This window comes from Ammospiza caudacuta, chromosome 5 (assembly GCF_027887145.1).
Source record: "Ammospiza caudacuta isolate bAmmCau1 chromosome 5, bAmmCau1.pri, whole genome shotgun sequence".
NCBI classification, from domain to species: Eukaryota; Metazoa; Chordata; class Aves; order Passeriformes; family Passerellidae; genus Ammospiza; species Ammospiza caudacuta.
Genome location: NC_080597.1, coordinates 25,770,733 through 25,790,617, shown reverse-complemented (window position 1 = coordinate 25,790,617; position 19,885 = coordinate 25,770,733). Strand labels below are relative to the sequence as shown.

At 41.3% G+C, this 19,885-nt stretch overlaps 2 protein-coding genes across 2 annotated transcripts in view; one reads left to right on the top strand and one right to left on the bottom strand.

Moving 5' to 3' along the window:
• The window catches only part of SYN3 (synapsin III), a 185,078-nt gene that overhangs the window by 75,261 nt on the left and 89,932 nt on the right, over window positions 1-19,885 (top strand). The window lies entirely within an intron of this gene.
• TIMP3 (TIMP metallopeptidase inhibitor 3) overlaps window positions 1-19,885 on the bottom strand; it is a 37,485-nt gene that overhangs the window by 12,676 nt on the left and 4,924 nt on the right. The gene's annotated exons all lie outside the window — the stretch shown is intronic.

Below are 19,885 nucleotides of genomic sequence, written 5' to 3'. Positions count from 1 at the left end.
AACCCAACTCACCACAGATAAGCATTTTGAGGTCCCACAGATAAGAATTAGTTTTTTTTATCTAGTGGGAAGTTTACAGTCAGTGCTTAATGAAGGATTCTCTTGCTCATCCATTTTTGGGGCATTCCACACACACACAAAAGAAAATTTTAAAAACTGTTCTGTTGATCCTCTTTGAAAAAGTTCTTCAAATACCCACTCATCTCAGCAGAGGAGCAAAGCTCAGGGACAGGCAGGCATTATCCATTTTAATCTATCACAAAAAAAAAACAAAACAAAATGCAGGGAGGCATAGAAATGAGCCAAAGAGGTGGAAGCAGGAAAATACAGTGAGTTATTTGCATTACAACACTATCTAACAGCAGCAACAAAGTTCTGGGATATGTTTTCCTGAATATAAAGGACATAAAACAAACATCTTGCTGCTTTTTAGTTTATTTAGGTTTCAAATCTGCAGAAGCCCACTGGAAGGAATGGGGAAAAAGAGAAGACTAAGGTTTTTTTCACTACCTAGGTCCAACTAAGGAGACAAAAAGCTTGTCTCAACTTTTGGAATAATCAGAAGAAGAGATTTAAAGGGATAGATAGGTCTGGTTTTACATACCAGTTCCTGGACTTTGTTCCACGAGGGTGGTGTGAAATGAAGACAAATCCACTCTGCTCTGATTTATATCCTGTGCTTCAGCCAGACTTGTCAAAGAAATTTTAAACTAGGTAGGACAGTCTTGGCTTTGATTCAAAGAACCAACAAAACCTTCATTCACTAAGTGTAAAACTTCAATTTTTTTTAAACTTTTATTTCCCAATGGCAGTAAAAGCAATTTTATTGATTCTTCTATTTAACAAGTTGTTCCCACTTCAATTTACTCTCATCTTCAAATTTTAGTAGCCATATTGAGCTGTGTACTTGAGGACTGCAAATATCTTTAAAGAACCAGCTTCCTCCACTTAGTGCCCCCAACCACCAGCAAAGCTACGGAAACGAGATTGTCCAAGGGTCAGTGAGAAAGAACACAATTCCTTAAGGTTTTGCGAATTGCAGGATAGCTCACTAACACTGGAGTCTGTAGAAGAGAGTGTCAAAAATCTTATCATCATTTGCTGATACACTGAAATTGAAAAAGCTGGTGTTTGCCCAACACATCTAACAACAAAAATAAAAAAAAAAAAAAACAAGAAAACAAGAACAAAAAAAATCTTATATCTTATTGACAATTATAAGAAATATACTAAAAGTCAGTATTACAAAATGTTAGGGTTTCCAAACCAGAACATAGTTAGCATATAAGATCACAAGCACATTCTCAGTTGCTGACAAAATACCTAAAAAACCATTTTCTTCATGTGTTTCACTCCTAGCTTGTCAGTCTTTTGACTTCTAGTTAGGGTACCACAGCCATTTCAGACAGAAGCTTTGATTTATGGACTACCCAACAGCTTCACCAAATATTAAAAATGCATACCTCTACTAGGACATAAGAGCATTCTGATTTCAACTAATAATACCCTTGCAAACAAGTAGAAGGGTCTGCATTTTTCTATTACTGTTCCCTAATAAAGTTGGAGAACCATCCTAGCAAATTCAACTAGAAAAGCCATGACAAACCTTAGTGTGAGCTATCACTTCAAGCCTTTTGTAAGAGGGTCAAGCCCTCTGTTTTTCAGAGAAGGTGCCTTTATCACTCCAATTGTAACATTTCTAGCTAAGTTTTCTTCACTGAAGAGCTAGAAATGAAAAAAAGAACCCACCCTGCACAATTTTTCCCATATTAAAGGAAAAAACAACCAGCTAGCCTAGTAGCAGAGGTCATTCCAAGTTAAGTCTATCACCTTTAATTTGTGTGGTTACACTCCCGTCCCTGAGGATGAGATGCCTCTGAGCCACTGGAGAGAAATGCTGGATGGACAGAACTGCTCAGAACTGCTCTTGCATGTATAGCTTCAACCCCCTGAGGCTCCACACACGAGAGCCACTTGTACACCCTGCTCAGAGCAGAGCTCCATGCTGCACACCTGCAGCCTTTTTACCAGTCCCTATCTTTGCTCCCTCAAGCCACCACTCTCCAGTTCTATGGCTGGGCCACTTCCACACCTAGACAGAAAATAAAGAACATTGCTCCTGACTGAGCAGGGGCCATGCCCACTTGCCAGAAGAACTTTCCACCCTCTGCAAATTATCTGAAATTTACAGCATTGCTGTTGCAAATTCAGTCCGTGTTAAGTTAATGAAGTCGACTGTTTACTGCTGCAGACTCCTACTTCTTGAGCAGAATGAGGCAAAAGGTGCTGTGACTGCTCTCCTGAGCTCCTCCCTTCTCCTTGAAGCTCTATTACAGTCCTGCTATTACTGATGGGAACTTTATCCCACACAAGTGGTCACCAAAATAGCTGCATATTTTTAAACCACAATTCCTTTGAAGCACTGCCTATGAAAATACTCCAAGATGAATGTTTCTCAGTACTTTGGGGTTTCAGGTCAGGTCACTTTGTGGGACTGGAGCAGTTGGCAGGGTCTCATGAGTGATTTGTAATTACTTATGAAAAGCTAAATTAGACAAGGATATAAATCTTGGTAAGATAAGCATGGCAGCCATGCCATGATACAAAGAGGAGAAAACATATGTACTGCTTCTCAACATTTGACGTGATTAAAAAATTGAGGGAGGAAACATCCCCTCATGAAAGGAAGGAAACCAGGCTTTTAGTTGATACTCTAAAAAAATAATTAAAATAATAACCTGCTGTGTTTGAGTATTCAAGAAATGCATCTAATAATGTATCACAAATTATTAGTGTATTTATCTCTTTTCCTTGGCTTTTTTGTGGGTTTTGTTTGCATTTTTAAAATGTAAACTAGCTTGGTAGTTAGGAAAACAGAGATGGCTCAGATTTGCCAGGACTAGTATAGTGCCAGCAGCTACTGGTTTGTGTTTCCCTGGCATCTCCAGTGTGGTACAAACTGTCTGCAGGTGCAAGAACACTCATAAATATAGGCAAAAATCACCTACATCTTTTCCAAATGTCACTGGATGAGGTCCTATAAAGGCAGACAAATCAGAATGGGGACAAGAGAAGGTGACCTTTTATTTGCCCATATGCACACATATCTAACTCGAGTACTCTTTACCTTATCACTTACTCTGTGGCCATTTTCTCAAGGATTCAAGGGAGAATAGGCCTAAAGGCAAGGCATGAAGCAGAAGATGACATTGACTTTACATCTGAGATGTCAGAAGGCATTCTTTGCACGAGTCAAGGAGCAGAAAAACAGAGATTAAAACAGAGATTAAAACATGCATTCACCAGGCTGAGTAAACAACACAGTGAAAAGACTTGTAGCTACCAAATAATTCTATCCAGGCACAGAGTAACTACTACATCTGTGGCAGCTCGTTTTCCCCACCAATACGCAACATCAAATGTCCTGGCTCAATTCAGCCCGTGTCCTTTATCGGGACCAGCCACTAGATGGTGACCCTGTCCCAAATCTTACCTTCCCCTGATGAGAGGGCAGCGGTACAGACCCGGCCTAACACCACCAATCCCAGCTGCTTGCTCAACTGCACCATGAGAACCAGATGCTTTCATGCAAGTGGGCTGGTTGTCATCCATAAACAGCATTTTAAATGGAGGCACACCCTTCAGAGACCAGGATTTGCTCCAAACTCATTTCCCTTGTGACCAATTACCATGAACAGCTCAGGAGGGTAACAACTGCTACACTTCTCATTATTGTTTCAAGGATTTATTTTATTGGTGTGCAATATAAGTAATTTTAAGTGAGAGCTTTGGCTGAAATGCATGCTCATTGCACTTAAGTGAGTGAAGGATGTGGAGGACTTGTTTACTAATGGAGACACACAGGACAAGTTATTCTCCCAGGCCATTCTCTGACATAGTGGCTAAATTAAATATATAGGGAGCAGCAACATGACTGGGAGGCTGAAGAGAAGCTCCTTCTGTCCTAAGGCCACTGTCTAGACCAACACTTAAAAACACTGCTTTAACACCAGACACACGAATATGCCAAGGAGGATGGTTGCCATTTTATTTATCCAAAGACTATACAAGGGTTCGCTTCCATGAGCAATTTACGGAGACCTTTTTACCAGCTTTACTAGCAGCTCTCTCATTTGATCTGCCTCACAAGAACTTCTTTCTGTGCTGGTACATGCTGGAGGGCTCACATCACACAGGGCTAAGGCAACTGGTATGTTTTGGACTTCTCTGTGTATACCTAGCACACTACTGAGTGTCATTTATGGTGGTGTCTCCTAATGTGGTCAAGGCAGGATGCTTTTACACACAGAAAAAGCAAACATTTTCTAGTACAGATGCTGATGGTGCTGCTAAGATGGAATTGCTGTCTCCCTTGCTCACTTCTCACAAGATGCATTCTTTTTCCCACTGCCCTGGCTGATCTGTTAGCAATTACTATCAACACTCTTGGTTGCTCTAAAACCAGAGGACCATAACTAAAGGTGGATTTTGTCCTTTGAACTGTAAGTGTGGCCCAACTGTCTGCAGCCTTTTGGGAGGTTCCATTAAATTGCCCGGTGGCTGCAGGCTTCTATGAGCAGCAAGTAGCTGGTGCCTGGTTTAGGAGGGGGAATAGATAGCAGCCCTTCACCCATTCCTCCACTTCCACAGGAAAGCAGAGAGGAGAGGGAAACACTGATTACAGCAGGGGATTTATGAAGAGGGAAAAAAAGCAGAAGCCTCCAACCAGTTTGATGATCTATTACTACTGAAAGTTGCCTCCTCCTCTATGACCAAAACAGAATTCTTTTATAAATCAGAGTGTTGAATTTGAAGGGTTCTTGAAAAGCACAAGAAGGCTGAAAAAACACCATGGAGCAGCTTTATTTTGCCTCAATCCATCATGACCTTCATCCAAAGCCAAAAAAGGCAAACCAAACCCCTTTTGCTTTGTCTTTGAAGAAGTCAAATTCAGCTGTGCTGGTACACAGCATCACCAAAGAACATCAAGGAAACAAAAAAAAGGTAGTGAATGTTAAAAAGTTCATTGCTGGTTGCCTTCTTCTCATACCCTGACCAACAAACTAGTTTCCATTATTGGCACTCCAACTCTTGACTTCTCATGTTTTCAAAGTGCTCTCAGAAACACGAACAGAGAAAGAGCACCTTTTCAACACCATTCACCTCTGCCAGTCAGTTATCACATCAATATCACATTGTAAAGGACGTGCATTTACATCAGCAAGTGTGTTGGTAACTAACAATGAAAGTCTAAATAAAAACAGGAAAGCAAGACAGAGATAACTTTCCTTCCCCTGTTCTAACCAGAATTATGACATTTACTTTTGGCCTTTGTTTTACAGTTCCAAAAAAATTTCCCCTGTCTGTGGCATGGCAAGTCTGTTTGAAGGCCACCCCAAAGAAAAGTAGAAGGCAATTAAATGGGTTTGCCCAGGCCTAAGCTCCATATAAAACAACTGATCACAATTACACTTGCTAAATATTAACCACATTTCCCATCCCTACAGATTTCCTTGCCACTGAGATTCTGTTTGCACAACATGCTGTGCTTCTTGACTTCTAACACTGCAAAATAAGGAGTGATACAACTTTTTCAGACAAGATTTTGATTGTGTCAGACCTTCCATCACCTCAAAAAGTATATGCTTCTCTAGAAGGGCTTTACTTGGGAGAAAGTTAGTCCTCCCAACAAGACCATAAATTAAAGACACAAGGTTGCATAAAACAACCAAGCAGAACTTGGTTAGTGCTTAGCATTTCACCTGTAGCTTATTAACTGGATATAATCTTTGTGATGGCAGCAGTATCAAGCATTTTCTCCCTCCCTATATGGTGCATCTGATCCTATGGAAGTCCAAGCACTCTTTGTAATACATAAGAATCAGAGAGAAGCAAGAGATTTCTGTTAAATGAGAACCTGCAAATTCTCTTCTGGACATTTCTTTCAGGTTCCTATATGCAACTCCCTTCAACTGCCCAGCACTTCCCCTGCATTTAACTCCTGATGTTAGTTCCCCTGCTTCCCCATCATACACACCATTGGGAATTCAGAGGGAAGACTGAATGGAGAAGGAAGAATAGATGGATCTAAAATGCATTTATATTCATTTAAAAGGTCCAAGGAAAATCTCTTAGATCTGTATGTAGATGCTAGTACATGTAAAAACTAGCTTCAGGAAATACCTCATTAAAAACACAGAGAAGCTAGAGAAAAGAAAGAAGAAAAAAATCCCACTGTCTGTTATTACCAGCTACTAAATTCAGTAAAGCCAGGTAGACATAAGAGATTTTAGTTAGATCAGGCACAGAGTTGAGTTACTGGAGTTACATGCATTGCTGGGTTAGTCCACAACTTGCATCAACAAAACATTCTAGGTTTGCTGTAGATCTAAGCAGAGACACTGCAGACTATGTAATGAGCATGACTACAGCATTGAGAACACTGGTAAAATAAAAGGAGAAAACAATGTCATTCCTGCCAACTAGACATTTTTCAGTCTCCCTTTTGGCAGGCTTTTCTTTTTACTTTCCACCTATATTTTTAAAATCATCACTGGAAGCTTAATTCAGGCTAAGGCAAAAGGCAGTAGGCAAGAATCAGAGAAAACGAAGGAAAAATGACACAAGTGGAGGGAGGGGAAGGGTGTGTCTCATGTACAGAGCACAGTAGAGGCATCTCACATCTCTCTCCAAAGAGTGTTTTCAGCAGAGTGCATTCTCCAAGGACTGTTTTCAGCAGATTGCATTTTGCCTCATTTTGTGTCTGACAACTGCCAAAGGCAGAAATGCTTTCAGCCAAGGTTAGCAGTGTTGGAAAGGTGGTTGTCAAAACTATCACACAAAAGCTCTTCCAAAGCCAGCTTACAACAGTGGGTAACAAGTATGTGACTCAGAGCAATACTCAGCTCAAAACACCTTTTCTGTTTCCTTTTGTCTACATACAATTGGTGCAAGAGAATAAGATTTGGTTCAGCCCTCTCTTCCAGATCAAGTACTTCTCGACACAGTACATATAGGACCAGGGGAAGCCAGGCTGAAACAAGGCTCTGGTTTCCCACAGTTCTTTGGAACTGTTCAAAGGAGCCACAGGTCTAAGCTTTCCACTCAGAGAATATGGCAGAGCTGATGTGAGACCAATTAGGGGCAAATGGAAACCATATGTGATTTTAATGAAACAAGAAGCTGGTGCACATAACTTACTGCTGCAGGAGCATTTACTGCCTGAAAGGAATGTGCATCTGGCATTGATCGTTTCCCAACCCATCAAGTGAGCAGTAACATGGAAAGCAAATTGGAGCATATGATGAGAGATGAATTGCCTAAAGAGTACAGTTAGGGGAGCAGCCTCTGCAAGGAGAAAAATATGTCCTTTGCCTGTGATTTAGTGATACAGCTGTAATGAGGCTGATCTTCTGTTTCCACAGATCATGATGATAAACTGCAAGAACGAGTGCTAAAGTGATTAAAATGGATCAAGTGATATTTTCAAGAACCTACCACAATCACAGAAATCCCATTCTGGTTCACATGGGGCAGACTTTTTTTCTCTTGAGGTCATGGGCACTCTTTAAAGAACAAAATACTGTTGAAACTGAACAATTCTCAAATGGTGTTGTTTTCTGGTGTATATCAAAATGGGTACACAATGAGATTTCAGGTTGAAGAGGCAATGTAGACACACCCTTCTGATTTTTTTTTTTTTTAATTTACTATAAATTACCCAGAAAGTTTCAATTCTGCTGAGAAAGGGAAGTCCCCAGCCTGTAAAGTTGTAGATAAGTTACTTTATGGGGCTACGGTAGCTTCTTCGGTAGGCTGTTGTGTTGCAGCTTAATATCAGGTTTCAGAACAAACCCACTGTCTCCACTAAGCAGCCAAGAGATGGCTCACATACATCAAAGAGGAGGTGAGGGAAGATGTTCTGATCCAGCACTTGACGAGTGAATGCCCAGGGCTTGAACCTGGTAGATGCTACTTGGCATTACAAGTAATAATGAAACTTCTGTAAAACCAGACACATGGAACTGGCATGTTTTTGTCCTTAGTGCTAGATTTCCCTTGGGGTATAACCAGAGTTAACAAGCATCATAAATTCATCACTGTATTTTTTAAGGATGTAATATAAAAATTTTTGAGCTAAATCTGCCAATTTATTAGTCTTTCTTAATCCGCTGTGCAATCCACAAACTCACTGGGCACCAGATCCAAACAGTTCAACAGGAGGAAGAGGAGGAGGAAAGACAGTCCTACTAAAGAGAACATCTGAAGTCAGTTTTCATCTTTGCATTAGAAGTAGGGCATCTCTGACAGCCATGCAAACCTTTCAAAAGTGAGATTATCAAAAGCCCCAGGCCTGGACACTCCCTGCTTCATCAACTTACTTCAGAGGACTCTCCTTGCTCCAGCACCTTGCCCGTCTGGGATGGGTGCCAGCTTTCTGCGAGGAGGCCGCACTCCACTGATCACATGGTTTATGCTCAATTTTGCACGTAGGAGCTAGAGAGGAAGAACTGTTTGGGAACATGTATAGATTTCAAGGGTACTGGGTGGGCCTGCAAATTCCTTCCTGCATTACAAAACTTGCGCTAAACTGACACGCTAAGCAGCTGTCCATACCAGAGAGGTAAACATATCTAACCAGGTCAGGCCTACAGGCACTGCTCTGCTGCTCCTATTCACACTGGGCCTGACAGGACTTAGTATTTGGTCTGCCAGACTCTGAAATTAAACCTGCATTCAAATGATTTCCCCAATGAAAAGAGTATCTTTGCCCACTATTCTGGAGACATCATCAATTGTTTTCAAGCTGCCAGCATCTGCAGACTGTTCACACACACTGGACACGTCCATGACACAGTTCTGGTTATATCACAATGCTTAAGGAATTTACTAATTGCTCATTTTATTAATGTCTGTTATGTAATCACAGTAATTACTACCATGTAGCTGATCTTAGGTACATGAAGAATTTTATGGAGTCTGAGCACCACATAAAGCTTTAGGTGTAGCACTCAGATCCTGATTCACTGTTCATTAAAGCAAGTAGGAAACCTCCCTGAGTCCTGAGGGAGCCTCACGTAACACAGTTCCCGGCAGCCTATAGGTCAAGGACAAGGACAATACAAGGTCATGGTTAGGACAATAGCAGGGCAATTTAACTAATCTGCTCGCCTATTCAGAACTTTCCAGAAGTCCCTGTAGTGCCCTGTCAAAACTGCATTCCAAAGCATCATCCTTCACTTTTGACTTTAGAAGGCTTCAAGAACTGTGTTGATTTGTTGTGGAAATCAAGTAAAAAAACAACCAACCAAAAAAAATCCCCAAAAAACCAAAACCACCAGTTCTTTACATGAGCAACACAAATACTGCACGCTGTGCATCCTCTGGCTCTGAAGACAGGATTCTCCCTGTGCAAGCACACAGAGCACTGACAGCAGAAAAGGTAGATAGCCAGTGGTCAGTCACCTTCCTTCTTTTCCTCTTGACTGTCCTACTGACAGACTAGCCTAAGGTGTTCCATGGAAACTGTATCTCATTCTTCTACTACCCAAACTTTCTTCACACATACTTTTCATCAGAATTTCGTATCCATGAACAACCCAGTGGACCATAATCAAAATGGATTCCCAGAAGTACTGTATCATTACTAGGGTGCTTATATACATCCCTGGTGCTACCAATGACACATTAATGAGTTATGATTATTAGCCAGACTTGTGGAAGTGCAGAGAACACACTGAATGGTTATTCATGCCGGTCTAACACCAATTGTTGACTTTTTTTTTGCACAACAAATATTTACACAAATTAAAGACTGACCCATGTTGTTGTTTTATTCTTAGACAGTGCTGATAATAAGTGGGTTTGTTTTAAATGGAAATGCTCAAGTCTGACCCCATGAATCTGATGGAGATTCGCTCTGAAGTGAATGTACCAGTCACTTAGCTCATCTGTGCTACTGGAGTTTGACAGCTTCAAAAAGAATTCTTACTGAAAACTTTCATAAATTTCCAATTTGAGGGAGGCAAGCTTGCATTCCCATATCAGTTCTTAGGTGTCCTTGTAACTTTTTAGAAAAAAACCTAAAGGTCACAAGATGTGGTTGGGTAATCATTTCACAGCTGCCCTGGCACAGTGATGGCTATTTTTGAATGCTCTAAGGCCCATTAACTGTTTGGGAGGCAGAAGTTCTCTGGATATGGCAGTGCTGAATGTTTACAGAGAAGGATAATCATTTCCAGGGTATCCACCAAGCCTGACTGTTTCCTGCCTGTCTCAGTCTTCTCAGACACTGCTGTAACAGGACTATTTTGGCAAAGTAATGAACCACACTCCCAAGAGCCAGCTTTTCAGGGCTGGAGTTAAGCTCGCACCTGGAACACAGGTGTAAGCTTGTTTAAACATTGACAGGGAGGGAACTAACAGAAATACAAGGGGAAATACCTCGTCTCAGTCCACTGGCAGCAACACAATCACCAAGCAAACTTGTTTGTTCATTAATGCAGCAAACACAAGGAGAACAGCCTATTGACAAGGACTGGAGCAAGCAAAGGGAATCTAGTTTTGTGTTGTAAAGGGAATTCTCAGCATTCAGGAAAAGCTAGATTTGTGTCTTAAAGGGAATTCTGAGCATTCAGAAAAAGCTAACTATAAGCCTAGAAGGACTAATGAACTGGAATCTCTCCCAGCTTGAGAGGCAGTGTGTAACCTGATCAAAACCATCACTTCCAGGAGGGGAGGCTGTTACTGTTAAACCATCAGGGATGTTTTTGGAAAGGCTTTTTCCTGTCAGGGATCATGGCTTTACTTAAGTCACAATTTTCTACACAAAGTATCAACTCCAGCAAAACTGTTTGGTTTTTTTTATTTTTTTCTCAGAAAAAATTGAACTATTTTTAACCTGCATCAGCAATTCTCTTCAACTGCACTTGAAGTCTTAATGTTGACATGAAAGACACCTTCAGTCAAATTGGACATTTTCAATTAATCCTTCAAAACATTAGATTCAGATGCATCTGAATCACTTTTCCTAGAAAATGTCATGCTGAAACTCCAATATTATCATTTTCCCTCACATTTCAGATGGAATAAACTTCTACCATTTCAAAATTCTCTATGAAGCAGAAAATCTGACCCTCATCAGCAAGTTTCCAGCCTTCTCTTTCACTGTATATAAATCAGGTGACAACAACAATCTCTAATAACAGAAGCAAGAGTGATTCCATTTTTCTCCTTATTTTTCAGACATGGCAAGTAAATTCATACCAATGAGAGCTGCAGGTACTGAGAACTTGCATAATTTCAAAAAGTAAGCCATTATCTCCTGTGATTTCAGAGTATTCAAACTAAAATCAGCATTCAACATCAAAGATCAGTCCTTTAATTCACTGTGCCAATAAAAGTCTGCCAACACTGCAGACTGTAAATGAACGTAGACCTACAAAAACCATTTTTTAAAGCAACTTAGGATACCACAAACACTAATTTAACCTGTTCCTCATCAATCTGCTTAGTGCTTGTACTTTGAGCCTGCAGGCAAGTCAGAAAGTCAACTCTATGATAAATGCTTTCCTACTTTCATTTTCTTTTCTGGCCGTTTCCAACATTTTGAAGCAGTATTGTTTGATTGCAGGCTGCTTCCTGAAGCTGCTTCCTTCAACTGCCCACTGAACCCAGTTGGAAACTTTCTACTGATTTTAACTGGAGCGGGATCAGGCCCTAAATAAGTAGTGGAGGAATCCCTAGACTTACAAACTGAACAGCTGTCTCTGGCTTTCCAAAAGAGAAGTTATTCCTGCAGCTGTTTTCCCCTAAGTGCCATATCGCTCCAAATTGTTACAGGACTGGAGGGAGGGGGAGAAGGTGGAATCTTAATAGTCCATTAAAAAGGCGTATGGGCCATTGCGCAGCAGCTCTTTCAGTTCGGCTCAGGCAGGGTCACTGCTGCCAGGCTCAGACAGCCCTAAGGGCACGGGAAAAGTCGTCTTCTTGTTTTCACGTCTCATTCACGCAATGGATAACGAGGGAGAGGGAGGAATCAGATTTTGGGTTAATTAGCACCATGAACAGACAGCTGCATTGTCATTAAAAGTTCAAGAAGTCACGGGGGTCATCACCGAACCGCGAGATGTACACACACGCACACGAGGCACACGTCGAAGCCTGCGCTTGGCAGCCTTGCCCGCGCTCTGATCTGCTCCTACCCCAAGGATACGCTTGGAGTCAAGAACACTGAACTGCTGGAGCTCTGAGGAGAAGACCAAGGCATAAACGTACCCCATCTGAATAGCAGTTGTTCATCCCCTTGGAACTACTTCATTTCACACATAATATACCAACTAAGAATAGTTACAGAGCTTTTTTTCCCCTGTGAAAAATCAGAGGTGTGGCTTACAATGTGTAGTTTCATGTTCACTTCTAAGAGTCTGTGGGAAAAGCAGAACCCCAGTTAACAAAACCCTGCTGTTGGTGCACACAGTTTCCTTCCACAGCTTCCTTCCACAAGCAAGGAAGCTGAGGAAGTGCAAGTGCACATTAGCAAATTCAGAAATGAGCATGTATGAATAATAATGAAAAGATAAAACCTCTAAAATGTCATGGACTGCTATTAATAAGATTTGGAACAGTGTTAGCCTCAGAGAGTCACAAGTTGGCTTAAAAACAAAAACAACAAATCCAACTATGCAAAACAGCCACAGATTACATTCTCCTTGCCTCGGATTGCAGTAACATTTTCTGTTAAGGGATTTTAAGGAAAACACAACAAGACAATTAAGGATTCCCCTGTCACCTTCCAAACAGGGCAGAGAAGAAATATAACCTTGAATAGCTGAAACATTACTGGTTCTGCAGAAAGCAGACTGGCATTGCCTGGTTCTGTCAGCTTTAGCTTTGCTGCCTATATATTCTAAAACCAAAACTGATCTGAAACCACCATCATTATAGTGAAATCTCACCAAAACACAGTTTTGTTTTTCTGGGTAAAAGCATAACAGATCCTGCTTACTCTTCCTGTTAAATTGGCAGGCAAACATGTAGCTAACTCATGAGTGTATAGTTCCATTCAGTGCCTGGACTTTGGCAAGGCAAAATACCCTGGGAACACACAGAAACAAGATTTAATTTTATTTAACACCTTTTCATCCCAGTGTACAATGACTGTCCGCATTACTGCATTTCAGTATGTTTATGACAATATAGCATGTTGCAGTAACTCCAGCATTGATGTTCACATGAGGTGAAAAAGTAGAATAAAGAGATACAGTCCAAAATTCAGTGGGGAAATCACGTACATCAGCATTTTGGTCCTAATTGCTCAAATTAAGATTGGATACTGCAAGCCCTGGTGGATTTCATCAGAGAAGGGAACCAAATGGGCTAAACTACTCTTAGAAAACTCCTGTGAATTCTTACTCTCCCGTTCAGGTCCTGGATATTTTTTTGAACCAAAACTGTCTTTCCCATATTTTTCAACAGTGCAACCTAGTGATGCTTCCTCAAAGCACCACCACAGTGTTTCAATAACAACTTTGGTCAATCTTTCCAACGTTAGTCCACATATATATTGAGGAGTATGTACTGGAGGAATCCTGACATGTGCTGACCTTATGACAGTTTGATGTACAAACATTGAAGCTGCACAAAAATGTGAATCCCTGGGTGTGCCAAGACAACCACCACCCTAGAATCCTGTTCTCTCCTCTTTCCTTCTTTCTGTCAAAACAGCAGTCGGGATGTGAGTAGAATGTCAAACTCAGAAGAGGAGAGCTTTGAACAGCACAAAGAACAAAGTTTACATCAATAGCCCAAGCTGCCATGCTGCATAAAGGACAAACAGGAAAGCAGTTTCTGAAACAGGAGGGAAAGAAAGACCCGGTGCTTTCCTTTATCCAGCTCTTCCAACAGCCATTAGTACTAGAGGAAATCAGTGTGAGAAGGGCATGCAGAAACAAACACGAAACCTTGCACTGACAGGAAGGAACCTATTAGCTTGAAAACTTTCCTGTACTAGTGAAAGCTTTGTTTCCCATACAGCCAAATACATCAGACAGGTGCGGACTGATGCTCTCAATCTACGCCATTTCTTCAGTCAGTTTAAACCTTCAAATAAAGGCTGGCAAGGACCTGCTTTCCACCCTGTTGATCTCCCAGTCAAACAGAAAAAGAGGAAAACAGAATACAGTGGCAAACTCAAGAGATAGCTACAATTTAGAATGCATCTGGGAGGTAGATTAGGCACTCATCCTGATAAAGAAAAAAAAGATTTCAGAGTTGAAATATATCTCTATAGAGTTTTGGAAGGAACTTAAAACTCCGTGGATTGAATCATCTCCAATAACAAGGAATTAAAAAGACAGCCTGAGAAGGGAGCTTTGGGAAAGTCAGAGTATCCCACACCACGTGTCTGGGAGGTATATTTTATCAGTACCAGGACTCCAGCTGCACTGGATGATGCAAATGACTCATTATCATAGGTTCTGCTGCAGTGTGTTAGTTCCAAAGTAAAGGTGTTAAAGGCAAAATACTGATAAGGGTCACTAGCTATTTGCCACCTGATCTAGTTGAACTTCTGTCTGAATGCCTTAAAACCTTTCTGTGATAACTTGGAGTCTCCTAAATTGCACCTAGAAGTTCTATCTGATATTATAAAATCTTCTGTTTCTCTGTAAAGCTGCAAACTGTTTTACAGTGGGGAAAAGCAGGACAGCTGCTTAATTCTATTGAAAATATACTGTCTGTAGAGAAGATGGAAAGAGACTTATTGAAGTCTCTTTTTTATCTTGATCCTCTAAGGAAATAACCAAGTAAATCCTTAATCCCCAACCCCTTGGTGAACAAAAAAAAAAAAAAAAAAAAAGGAAAAAATAAAAAAGGGACAGGTGCTGCTCTTCATATTTAAAAAAGTAAAACAAAGGGCTTAAGAACTCATCCTGCCCCCACTCCAGCACTATCTTTTTCAATACTTAACTTCTTGCACAGGAACTGCAGCTCTTGTCTTCCCACGCTTCTCTGGGTTTGTGATTTTTGCCCTGCAGGATGCTAAGGGAGGGCTGGGTATTTTGTGGCTATCGAAGTACTGTACATGATGGCTATTTAAGTGCCCCAGGGATCACTTCACTCTTGTATTTCCTCTTGGACCGATCCACCTCACCAAAGCATTTAAGATATTCAGTATTGTAAGTGCTATACTTTGCATGCAGTGTGGTCTCTCAACTAGTTCCATCTTTTCCCCACCCTACATTCTCCCAAATACCAGAATTCTTTCAGCTTTCAGTTCTGTGTCTTATGTAGCACATTATTTATTGGAGGAAATAATTTCCTTAGAAACACACCCATGGATCCTAATCCAGAGATGAGTATGATAAATAAGGAGGATGTTTCACTCTTCAAGAAATTTAAAGCAGGGGACTCAGAAACCTCACACTTCACAAGATAAAACAGAAGACCCAACAGTCACTCTTTCACAAGAGCTGGTCTAAAAGCTGTTTCATACTGTCACCTCAGATCTGTTTTATCTGCAGTGTGCATTTCTCTGGACCTATGAAAGGCAGGCAGGATATTTATAGCAGTGTCAGAGGAGGCAGGAAGTAGAGAACTGGGGTGGGTGCTTGGAAAGTGTGTAAAGGGCTTGGAGCACAGGGGTCAGCCTGGAACTCCATCCCCCAAAAGAACACAGACCTGAAGAAGTGTCTGGGGAGTAGCTGGATTTCCAGAGATATCCCCTGGCTCACTCCTCCTCTACCTGTTCCCTTTCCAACACCAGCTATTTCCCGTCTTTCAAAGTTAAGCGGAAGTTTTCCATTCTGTGGTCTTCCTGTCTTGGTACAAGCAAGAGCATTTTTTTCTCTTGTATTTTAACTGTTTGGAGACAAACAACAAAACCTGTTCACTGGAGGGAAATCTTCCGATTTACAGCTGATCCATGAAATTTGAGAGGGCTGATTAAACATCAGAGGAGCAAGATCTTTGCTTGTTCGTGTATTCACTGAGCATGAGAGATTGAACTTGTTGTCTGAACAAATGCTCCAGTGCTCCTCTATAGGAAATTAACAGACTAACATAATGCCAGCAGGCCTCCCTGCTGACTTCACTGCAGTAACACCCAATACTCAGGGTAACATGGAGAAAAGGAAACAGATGTTGAAATCTCCATACTGTAATTACAATGCAACATGAGGGAGTTAAAATTCAAGTCCTTCATTCTAGGCCAGCAGGAGTTGGGTAATTTTGAATATAGCCCTCTGAAACAGAAGTACTCCTGTTTCCTATGGGCTGTTGTGTGACTTTTTTTTTTTTTTTTTAATTAATCAGTAGGGAGCAAGAAGTAATAATGTGTTACCTTCATGCTGTTGCACCTGGTGTAGCCATTGCTACCTGCTCATTCTTGTGTAAATTTGGTGCAATTTATAGCTGCCTTGCTGAAGTACCAGTGATCATGCAGGCCAGCAGAAAGCTGAGCTTGTTCATGTCATAACTGAGAAATTAAGAAAGGGGAAAATCCATGAGGTTGCTTTTCCCTCCTTGGGCCCTTTAACATGCTTTTTTACCTCCCCAATAAACTGGTTCTAAACTCTTATGAACCAGCAGGATTACAGAGCTCTGACACTTTAGGAACAGACAGGTAGTTAAGGAAGGTTGTAGATTTTTTTATTAGTGTGTATTTTTGCCCAGGATCAGTAACAACATGTTGAACAATGATGGCTCTGCCACCTACACACTCTCCTTTTATCTCCTGGCTGTAGTGGGGCAGGTTATTACATCATGTACTTCAAAAGTGCCTTTAGACAGCATGTTACATATGGCTTCACTTCATTTGCTTCTCCTGCTGCTCAATGTGAATAATTTTCCAGCTAAGCAGTATTTTCCTTGTAACTCACCTGGCAAAAATAAGAGACCAAGCCCTGCCCACACACCCATACAACCTGCATTTCTTGAAGGGCTACTTGAAGGAACTTTGCATTCATCTGAATGGAGGAAGGCAACAGCTTGGCTGGAGTCCATATAAAGGGCATGTGTTCTGCCCATGGCTGGGTTTTTTCAAAGCCTAAGCCTTGATTGCCAGTCAGAAATTACCATGCTACAGGCTGGTAGGGATCAATCAGTAGAACAGCAAATTGTTTTATGGTGGTTCTCCTAATGAAGTGATCTCTGAAGACCAAGTGCACCCTCGCTCTCCTGGATGGATAAGATCCACCTTAGGCATGCCCCACACAGTTCCCATAGCTCCAGGCAGGGTGACCTGCCATGTGTCACAGCTAGTGACTCCTCCTGGCTCGACAAGCCTGTACTAGTTCTTCACTGGGGCTTCCACACTGCACTTTTACCTTCTCCAGGAGTCCTTCTCTCCTCCTTATACCCTGAGATAGTCTCTGGAGGGCCTTTGTCACTCCTGCAGCTCCTAATTACCTTCTCCTATTACAGCTTTCCCACTGAGCCTCTTACTATGGCCATTCTCTTCCCCAGTCTGTAATAAAGACAGAAGTTTTCAAAGCTGAGCCCACTGACACAGACCTCAAGACCCACCAGCACAGCCCAAGACCATATCCCTAAAGTGACTATGGCACCCCCACTCCCCAAGCACTGCTGTCTGATGGTTCTTGGCACATTTCTTTCCAAGGAGGGACACCCCAAACCTCCTCCTTTCTTTCTAAAGTAAAAATGAGATTCTACACTGCAGGCAAACCATAGCTGATTTTTATGAGGTTTGATATAATTTTTTGTATATGCACCTCTCTGCTATTTAACTAGAGTTTTACTGTCTGTATACTGTTTCTAAGGGCTCAAATTGCCCTTTAGAAAGGTCTTATGTAAACACTAGCAGGAATTTGGACTATTCATAGTCAACATTAATTTTAGCACCAAGCAACTCAAGAGACTTCTGTCTTGTTTCCAGAAGACTCCCACTATCTTTTCTAGCTGGCAGAAATTTTGAGTAAATAAAGTAATCAGGGTTATGAGAAATTACTTGCATTTTTACATTATTAGACAGTGTCAGTTAATGCACTATGTCTTCACTCTGGTCACTCAAGAGAACTACTTCACATTACAGTAGAATGTTAACTTAGTTTTTGACAATAGCTTTTAAGCTCTCTAGTGTTTGTAACATTCCTCTTAGAAACCTGAAACTATCAAGTCAAATCCAGCCCTGATACAAGGTGGTGAAATACTGGCGAGGCACGTGGCAGCGCACCTGCCTTGCGCAGAGCACGAGGCTTACGAGGCAGTCTCAGTATTTCCTCTCCATATTCATTACTAGGACAGATTTTAGATCTTGTCTAAGAGGGTGCAAATCCATTTAATCCCCCCTTGGTCTCATTTACCTCAAGCCCAGCACTAGCCTAATACTTTCAAATAGCAGAAATTTGAAATTCACACTGGTTAACATTCTTTTCTCAAGCTATTCCAAAGCACCCCCAGTTTAGGCCTAGTTTTAAATAAGGCCCTATCCCACTATGGGCAAATAGCATTGGTAGTCATATCACTGGTGGGCAGAGAAATTATAAATTCCTCCCCATGAGCTCTGAGCAGTTCTACACAGAGGGTTACCAAATGGGATGACCTTCAGCTCAGCAAGTTGCAAAGAGTGTTCAGTGCCACAAAGCTGTGGAAAAGTTGAAACAGTCTTGGATAGTTTCAAATGTAGTCAGCTGCTCTGATCAGCCTTGTCTCAGAGAAGTCTATGTAAGGGATAGTTAGCTTAAAGAGTAGTAAGAATCAAAGTTCTGCCAGTAAAATTTCAAGTGTCACATGGGGATGTTCTTCAGAGGTTTAGATGAGCTACAGTAGGCCTTTAATGAACTCTGCATTTACTTAATTAATTGGTGCTTGAAGGCACAATTTTCCTTTCATCTTCTACACTACTATCATTTTACCACTATAATTTGCTTCCAATTTATATTATCATGTGAAAGACAGAATCATACCCTGAAAGTCTACAGCAATAAGCAGCACATTAGAGCAAAAGCCTCTTCATCTTGAAATGAAAAAAAAAAAAAAAAAAACAACCAACAAAAGCCCCCCTATAATTATAGAGAAACTCAAACACAGGCACTGCTGACATTATGAGGACCAAAAATAAGTTCCCTAGCTTAGTCTAGTTCAGAGCTGGCAAACACAGCATGCCTGGTCTTGCCTGTTGACTAAAACCAAGCTGTCCTCTCAGGTTTACCAGCTCTTCCAAACTCCCAGAGAGCAGCTGGTGGAAGTTTCATTTAATTCCAAGACCTCCTGACCAGACCAAATAGGCTCCTTCCTTCAGTGATGCACGCTTGGTTGGGCTACCTAAGAGCACCACATGGTCCTGGAGCTGTGAGGAAAAAGAAGTTGACCTAAGACAACATTGTTACATCATAAAACTAAGTTTCCATCTTAGTAGTTCCAACATCCAACCTAGGCTGAGGTAACTCAATGAGTGCTCCTATTAAAAATGCTTGGCCCCACCCACCCCAGCTGGGATTGCACTTGAGTACAGAGATCCATTTCATCAGATGCAACTCAGTTGCTATGTCCAAGAAGGTCTGAAAGTGCAGGACTGACTGAAGTAGTGTCTCAGAAAATGTGAAGTCCACTGATGGAACTAAGAATTTGTGTGACACCTTGTGTCACTTCCCCTATGGTCAAACAATCAAATCTGCTCATCCTGAAAAACAGACATGAACAAGGCAGGTCATTCCCAAACCCAGATGAAAAACACCATACTGTGCATGGCTGTACATAACTATGTTCACACCAGCCCACCTCTTTCCAGAAAGATCAGAGGAGCAATTGACAGGTGGAGAGTTCTAAAGAACATGTGGGAAATCAGTGAAAATAAGGAAAAAAATGTCTGCATAAAGCAGGAGCTCTAAGGCTTAAGGTTGGAACATCTGGCTCTCTGCTGGCTTAA